Here is an 8,981-nt window from a genome sequence, read left to right on the forward strand (position 1 = left end):
GTGGGATCAGCACCTGCGATGGAATTTTCGCAGGTGCGGCATTGCAAATGCGACAGGAGGTCCGCAGGTGCGGTTTTGCTGGGCAGAATATATAAATAGAAGACTTCGAGAGTTTTCACCATTTTCACATTTTGGAACTCGGATTTTGGAGGATTTTGAGGAGGATTTTGAGGTGTTTGCTGAGGTAAGTTCCTTGTGCCTATTTATCTTCAATAATGCTATTTACCCATTGATTTTACACCTAGTTGGTGAGTTTGTGAGGTGAGATTTGGGAGATTAGGGCTTTTTGAATTGGAGAGTGAATTTTGGGGTTTTGGAGGAGCAAATGATGTCGGATTTTGATAAATTTGGTATGGTTGGACTCGTGAGTGAATGGGCTTTCGGGTTTTGTGACTTTTGTCAGATTTCGAGACGTGGGCTCGAGGGCCAGTTTGAGCCTATTTCGGATTTTGGCTTATAATTTCGTATTTTTCTTGTGGAATTGATTCTTTTAATTTACATTAATTATATCGTACTTCTTGTGGCTAGATTTGGGGCGTTTGGAGATTGATTCGAGGGGCAAGGACATTGCGGAGTAGGATTTTGTGCGGTTTGAGGTAAGTAACAGTTTTAAATAGTTTTATAGAGATTTGACTGCAAATCATATTAGAAATCATGCTTAGGCCATATGTTATCACTGTTGGGACCTGCAGCAGTCGAGTACTTGCTGAATTAAGTGCTATTTGTTGTCTTATACTCAGTCATGGTTTTACTTGCGCATCATATCTCAGTCTCTTCTTGATTCTTGTTAATACACTATGTTATTTTCTTTGGGCTGATCTTTATGATTTCTGAGGGCCGTGAGACTAGAGAGGTACATGACTAAGAGAGACCGAGAGCCTGGTTGTGAGGTAGTAACGACCCGATCGGTCGTTTTGAACATTTACGCTCCTTTCAACTATTTAAAGTCTTGAATAACTTCCTACGAGGTATTATGACTTGTGTGAATTTTTGGTTTTGATTTTTAAGGTATTTCGGATTTAGCTTGGAAGAATAAATTTTCATGTTGGAAACTTAAGTTGAAATAGTTGACCGGATATTGACTTATATGTAAACGACCTCGGAATTTAATTTTGATCATTCTAATAGCTCCGTATGGTGATTTTGGACTTAGGAGCGTGTCCGGAAAATTATTTGGAGGTCCGTAGTAGAATTAGGCATTAAATGACGAAAGTTGAATTTTAAAAAAATTTGACCGGGGGGTTGACTTTTTTATATCGGGGTCGGAATCCGATTTTGGAAATTGGAATAGGTTTGTTATGTCATTTATGACTTGTGTGCAAAATTTGAGGTCAATCGGACTTGATTCGATAGGTTTCGGCATTGAAAGTAGAAGTTGGAAATTTCATAATAGACTAAAGTTTCAAGTGAGTTCGCACAAGACCCAACTTCAAATGAGCATAACTCTCATTCTACAAAGTTTTATATGGTTTATTACCTATCAAATGAAATATCTTTGAGTCTAATTTTTAACGCTTTAAACCTTTTGTCATTTGGACATTTCTACAAGAAGTTATAACCAAATTACCAAAGGCTGGAAAAATACAATTCTGCGACCAATTATGCGATTGCAAAATAGTTATGCGATCGCAAAACTGCTTCTGCGATCGCAAACTGGTCTCAGAATGCACCAGAAGAGCCCAGTTCTGGGCACCGATTTTGTGATCAACTTTGCAGCCCGCATACCCATTCTGCGGTCCATTATGCGACCGCAGACCTGTTTTCGGAGGGGTAATTTTTCTATTTTCATAACCCGACCCCATTTTGATAAATAGGCTTTGGGACTTATTTTGGGGCAATTATCTGATGATTTTAGAGAGAAGTGAGAGTGTTCTAGAGAGAGGAAGTAGATGAAGTGTCTTGTTCATCAAATTCTTGTCCAAGCCTTGAAATCCAAGGGCATAGCAAAGTAAAGAATTTCACGCTCTGAGATAAGTAACAGTTATAAATCTGGTCTTGAGGGTATGAAACCCCAAATTTTGGTATCATGTGATTATTTTGGAGGTAACGCACATACTAGGTGATGGGCGTGTGGGCGTGCACCGAGGGGATTGTGACTTGGTTCGTCCCGGGAAACTGTAAGGTTGAATAATTCGTTGTTAACTATATGCTCTCTATGTGTTGATAAAATTTGACTGTAAATCATGTTATAAATCATGCTTAGGCTATGTGATAGTACTGTTGGGACCCATAGAGGTCACGTACTTGTTGAATTGCCTGTTAAATGCTATATGTACTCAGTCTCAGTTTTTACTTGCATATTTTATCTCAGTCTCTGTTATTATTATTGATACATCATATCATTGTTGCTTCGGCTGATTTCATGATTATTGAGAGCCCGAGAGACTGGAGAGATTTATGACTGAGTGAGGTCGAGGGCCTGATTGTGAGATATTGATACCATAGCACGTGAATTGTCCGTGCAGTATGTGAGTTGGCCGTGTAGATCCTTATATTATACTATAGCACGTGAGTTGGTCGTGCAGCACGTGAGTTGGTCGTGCGGATCCTTATATTATACTATAGCATGTGAGTTGGCCGTGCAGCACGTGAGTTAGCCATGCGGATCCAGATATTTATATTATGGCACATGAGTTGTCCGTGCAGCACGTGAGTTGTCCATGCAGATTATAGCGCTTGGGCTGTAGGAGCCCCTCCGGAGTCTGTACACTCCTAGTGAGCGCGGGTACCCATTGAGTGTGAGTGCTGAGGGCTGAGAGCCGAGTGGTTGAGCTGTTGTAACGAGTTGAGTATCTGCTGCCTTGAGAGGCTGTACTTGCTTTTAATTTGTTGTTGCACTTAGTAGCTATCTGTCATTAATGTGAAATTCTATGAAAGATTTTATATCCGGATTATATGAACTTGAACTGTATAAAACTGATTTGACTTAAACTTTTGGAATTGAAAGCATGCCTACCCTATGCTGGAATTACTGAAAATGAACTGTAACTATGTAGCTCATCATTATCTTCAGTTCCTTATGTATTATCATTACTTGCTGAGTTGGTTGCACTCATACTACACCGTGCACTTTGTGTGCAGATCCAGGTGTTCCCGGATATAGCGGGTATTGATTCTTTCGCGCAGTTGATTTCCCGGAGATTTTGAGGTAGCTGCCGTGTTTCACAGACCTTGCCTCTCCTTCCCTATCTCCTTATTTACTGTATTTGGTCTTAGACTATTATAGACTATATTTTCCAGACTTGTATTCATAATAAATGCTCATGTACTCGGTGACACTAGGTTTTGGGGAGTGTTCGTATCAGTATTTGTGGGATTTTGTATTGTATTTAAATATTATGTTTTCAAACTTAAAGGAAATCGGGGGTTATTGATGTTATCGACTTGCCTAGTATTGAGATAGGCGCCATCACGACAGGTCAGATTTTGGGTCGTGACAGAGGTATAGATACCGTAACACGTGAGTTGTCTGTGCGAATCATGATGTTTTTACTTAGCACGTGAGTTATCCGTGTTAATTCTGATATGATACTGTAGCACGTGAGTTGTCCATGCAGATCTTGATATGATACGATGGCACGTGAGTTGTCCGTGAAGTACGTGAGTTATCCGTGCAGATTATAACACTTGGACTGAAAGGAGTCCCTCCGGAGTCTGCACACCCCCAGTGAGCGCAGGTACCTATTGAGTGTGAGTACTGAGGGATGAGAGCCGAGTGATTGAGCAGTTGTGACGAGTTGAGTGTCTGTTGCCCTGAGAGATTGTACTTGTTTTCCATTTGTTGATGCACTTAGTTGCTATCTATCATTGTTGTGAAATTTCTGAAAGATTCTATATCTAGATTACCTGCACTGTAACTGTATAAACTGATTTGACTTGAAATGCTGGATTTGAAAGCATGTCTATTCTTTGCTGGAATTATTGAAAATGAACTGTATTTGTATAGCTCGTTACTACCTTCTCAGTTCTTTATTTATTTCTGTTACTTGCTGAGTTGGTTGTACTCATGCTACACCTTGCACTTCATGTGCAGATCCAGGTGTGTTTGATCACGGAGGTCGTTGAGTCCGTGCGTGATCGAGTACCGGAGACTACGAGGTAGCTGCCGACGTCCGCAGACCTTGTCTCTCCTTCTATGTTTCCTTTCTTTTCAGTATTGATACTCAGACACTATCTGTATTAGACTGGATATCTAGATGCTCATGATTCAATGACACCCCGATGTTGGGCTATTTTTCCACAATTATGCTTTGGGTTTTACCCCATTTTTATGAAAGACGCCGGTTATTTTAAATATATTACTTCATTTCTGTTAAATGTTGAAAGTGTTTTGGAGATGTCGGCTTGCCTAGTATCACGATAGGTGCCATTACGACGGGTTAGGTTTTGGGTCGTGACAGAAATTAAGCTAAATTACAATGTAAAATATCAATTAGATAACCTCTAAATAATTTCATCAAACTCAACCCATAAAGAAAAATAATGTACGTTTTTGGATTTTTTTTTTTTTGAAAAATTCCAACTCGAAAGAAAAATAAAAGCACCAGAACAACTTACAAATGAAATTAAGCAACAAGCCAAATCTTTCAGTAAAATACAATGAATAGTTTTTTTAAAGTTATGATTTGACTGAATCCGGGTAGGTTTTATACTGTTTATTGTCATTTTTCTATACAAAAGTGAATGTGAAATAAAACAATAAAGAAAAGACGAATATTGCAAAGAAAGAGAGAGAATTCTATTGATTCGGAGATGAATCACAATGGGATAAAATATTTCTACTTATAGGGGAAAAGTGACTTAGTCACATAGTAATAAACTCTCTAAAAGATAGACATTCACATAGAATATAATTCTATTTATAACACTCCCCCTTGAATATCTATTCAACAAATAATGTACTTCGTTAAAACCTTAACTAAAATAAAACCTAGTGGAAAAATTCTAGTGAAGGAAAAAAAGTACACATGTTTAGAAATATACATTTTAGTTGTCTCGTTAAAAATCTTGCAGGAAAAACCTAGTGGGACAAAATCTCATAAGGAAAAATAGTACAACCCATATTAACTCCCCCCGATGAGAGCATCAATTCACATCTTTGAGAATTCGCATCCAAATCTTGTACACTAGCTTCTTGAAGGTTGACGTCGGTAGAAATTTGGTGAACAAATCAGTCATATTATCACTTGAACGAATCTATTGCACATTGATAGCACCATTCTTTTGAAGATCATGTGTGAAAAATAACTTTGGTGAAATATACTTTGTCTTATCTCTTTTTATGAATCCTCTCTTCAATTCGGCTATGCATGCTGCATTGTCTTCATACAAAATCGTGGGTAGATTGTCACACTTCAAACCATATTTTTCTCGAATAAGATGTGTTATAGACCTCAACCGCACATATTCTTGACTTGCTTCATGAATAGCAATTATCTCAACATGATTAAATGAAGTAGCCACAATTGATTGCTCTGTCGATTGCCAAGATATGGCAATGCCTCCACATGTAAACACATAGCATGTTTGGGGTCGAGCCTTGCATGGGTCAGATAAATACCTAGCATCGGCACAACCAACAAGATTGGGACTGCAATCATTGTCATCAAATAAGACCAATAAATACATGTCAAGCTTTTCATGAACAACAAAACTAATGAGATAACGAAACGTTATTGCATCTATAATAGGTGAATATGTCTCTTCATAATCGACACCAGGCCTTTGTGAAAATCCTTATACAACAAAGCATGTCTTATATCTTTGTACCTCATTTTTCTCATTCATCTTACGTACAAATACCCATTTATAGCTAACAGGCTTAACGTTATTAGGTGTTTGAACTACAGGCCCAAAACCTTCATATTTCGCAAGTGAATTCAACTCTGATTGGATTACTTCTTTCTATTTTGGTCAATCACATATTTGTCTACATTCTCCACCAGACTGAGGTTCAAGATCCTCACTATCTAGCATAATGCTAGATGTAACATTATTTGCAAAGACATAATCCACCACTATATCCAGTCGATTCAAATTCGTCTCAATAACGATTGGATTTATTGATAGTTCCTTATTTTCTTGAGTCTCAGGCTCAGTGATTTCCTCATGAATCTCGGGATTGGTTAAATCATTGATTTCTTTATGAGACTCTTTCATAGTGTGTGAGCACGTAAATTTTGCCTAGTGTAATTATCTGGCCTGTCGTTTTGAGTATTTTAGCCCTGATCCCCTAAATTATGCTTCCTCTATGCTATATTGTTGTTATGTAACTTGCAGGGGTGGTTGGTTTTTGTTTCGGGTGAGTTTCAGAGTGAAATGGGACACATAGTCCCTAAGTTAGAAGGTTAAGTCGTAGGAGTTGACCGTAATTTGACTTGTATGAAGACGACACCGGGATAGAGTTTTGATGGTTCCGACAACTCCGTATGGTGATTTTATTCTTAAGAGCGTGTCTGGTGTTGATTTGGAGTTCCGTAGGTCGTTTCGGCATGAATTGGCGAAAGTTGAAAAATGGAAGATTTTGGAAAGTTTGACCGGGAGTTGACTTTATTAATATCGGGTTTGGATCCCGATTCTGAAAGTTGGAATAAGTCCGTAATGTCATTTATGACTTGTGTGAAAAATTTGGAGTTAATCGGAGTTGTTTTGGTATGAATCGGGTTGGTTTCGGAATTTGGAAGTTCATAGTTCATAGGCTTGAATTTGGATTGCGATTCATCGAATTTGTATTGTTTGATGTGATTTGACACTTCGAGTGTGTCCGTATGATGTTTTATGACTAATTAGTATGTTTGGTTGAGGTCCTGGGGGCCTCGGGTGTAATTCGGACCATGTTCGGCGCGTTTCATATCATTTAGGAATGGCTGAAGTTCTAGTGCCTCTCAGTTCTGGTTTCCTCTTATGCGATCACGAAAGAGGGGCCGCGATTGTGAAGCTATGAGATTTAGCAGGTGTGGATTAGTGCTATGCGATCGTGATATGGCTTATGTGCGCGAAGCTTGGAAGGTCAGTGAATCGCGAACACGTGAGTAGTGCCGCGTTCACGATGAAGGAAGGGGAGGTCTGGGAGGTGAATGCATTGCTCTATGCGGTCGCGATTTGGTTCACGCAATGGAGTAACTTTGGAAAAGTTTCTCACCACGTTCGCGACTAGTATTCCGCATTCGCGTATAAGGTTTTTGAGCTGATGAAAATTTTAATCTTCGCGATCGCGGAGGAAATTCCGCGATCGCAATGTGTAAATAATTGGGCAGCAAAACTTAAGCTTGAAATTGAGGGTTTATTTCATATTTCACATTTTGGGACTTAGAGAGCTCGGTTTGAGGCGAAATTTCGAGGGATTTTCAAAGAGATCATTGGGGTAAGGATTCCTAATTCGATTTTGGTTAAATTACTTGAATATATCATTGTTTTTGTCATGTAATTAGGGATTGGAGTTGGAAATATTGGGAAAAAGTGATAGAACTTCTTAGGCTAAATTTTTGAGTTTTGAAAGGCGAAATGAAGTTGGATTTGAATAATTCTTGTTTGGTTGGACTCGATATCGAATGAGTGTTCGGTTTTTACAATTTTGGTCGAGTTTCGAGACACGGGCCCGGGTTGACCTTTTGGGGTCGATTTTTCAATTCTTTGCAAACATCGTAATTTCATTGTTTGAATTAGTTTCCTATAGTTATATTTATAGTATGAAATTATTTTGGCTAGATTCGAGTCATTTGAAGTTGGAAAATCGAGGGAAAGGCCTTCTAGTTGATTGATGATCGTGCCTAACTATGCCTTATAAAAAGGATTAAGCGGTCGTTGCAAATATATTCCGGTTAACAAGTCCGGAGTCGAATCCCACAGGGAATTAACCTATTAAGCATAGCTACTAGACTCGCACAAATTCACGCAATCAATATTCAGAAATATTAAAATAACAAGTTGGATGTTTACTAACTAAATAACATGTAATGAAAATACAGTACTTAATAACTAACTACGGACAGGTTATAGACAAGAATTGGAATGATCTAAGGTTTTGATTTCCCCTACTGTCGAAATCCTTTTCGCTACATTTCCTATAAATTTGCCTAAGTTTTCTCTACCAATCATAAGCTCTCTGAGTGTCGTAATTCTCTCCCGAGTAACTACCACAATTTACTAGATATATTCTTCTGAATTACGCTAGCTAACACTAAGTTACGGCTCACTCGGATCGCACCAAGGTTTCGTTATTCCTAATCCCACCTTTAAACCCTCCGTATTTATCCCCCATATACTTTAGAAGTGATATCTTTCAACAACTACCTAAATATGCACTCTCTTCCGAGTAATACACACTAAATAGGCACAGTCGATTGAGAGCTCTTCAGCCAACCTACTATAATAACGTAGTTGAACAAATAGAGAAAATACTACGGCAAATCTATATTAACGTAACAAGAAAATCATCCTCTAATAGGTTCCATCAAAACCCTAGATTAGGAGTTTAGCTAATCATACTCATAGTAACAATATCCCAAATATTTTGCATAACTAAATTACAAAGTAAAGATGAAATAATGTAGAAATCGATGATTCTATCTCCCAACTGGTGTTCCACGTGCTATTCTTGCTTCCGGTCTCCAAAAACTGCTTCAAAAGTGGTGTTTTATGTCTATTTATATGTGTAGGAAAATACCTAAACGACATAGGTCAAGTCCTAGTCAAACCAGGAGATGAAATAAGCCTTCAAAAACCGGAGTAAGCGCGCCTCAGACCATGCCTCGCGAGGCTCCACGCGAGATGAACCTCGCCTAACACTGTGCAGCACCAGCTTCCACGCGAGCTCGAGCTCGCCTCACCCTTCGCGATGCCTGCTCCTACGCGAGCTCAGAGGCTCGCGTCACCAGCTTCCATGCGAAATCAAAGGGTTGCCTTGCGAGCTTCTTTATTTTTTTACTGCTTAATGCATTCTTTCTTCTTTCCACAGTTTTCGAGCACACTTTATTCTTTAA

The sequence above is a fragment of the Nicotiana tomentosiformis genome, chromosome 2 (genome assembly GCF_000390325.3).
Source record: "Nicotiana tomentosiformis chromosome 2, ASM39032v3, whole genome shotgun sequence".
In the NCBI taxonomy this organism is placed as follows: domain Eukaryota; kingdom Viridiplantae; phylum Streptophyta; class Magnoliopsida; order Solanales; family Solanaceae; genus Nicotiana; species Nicotiana tomentosiformis.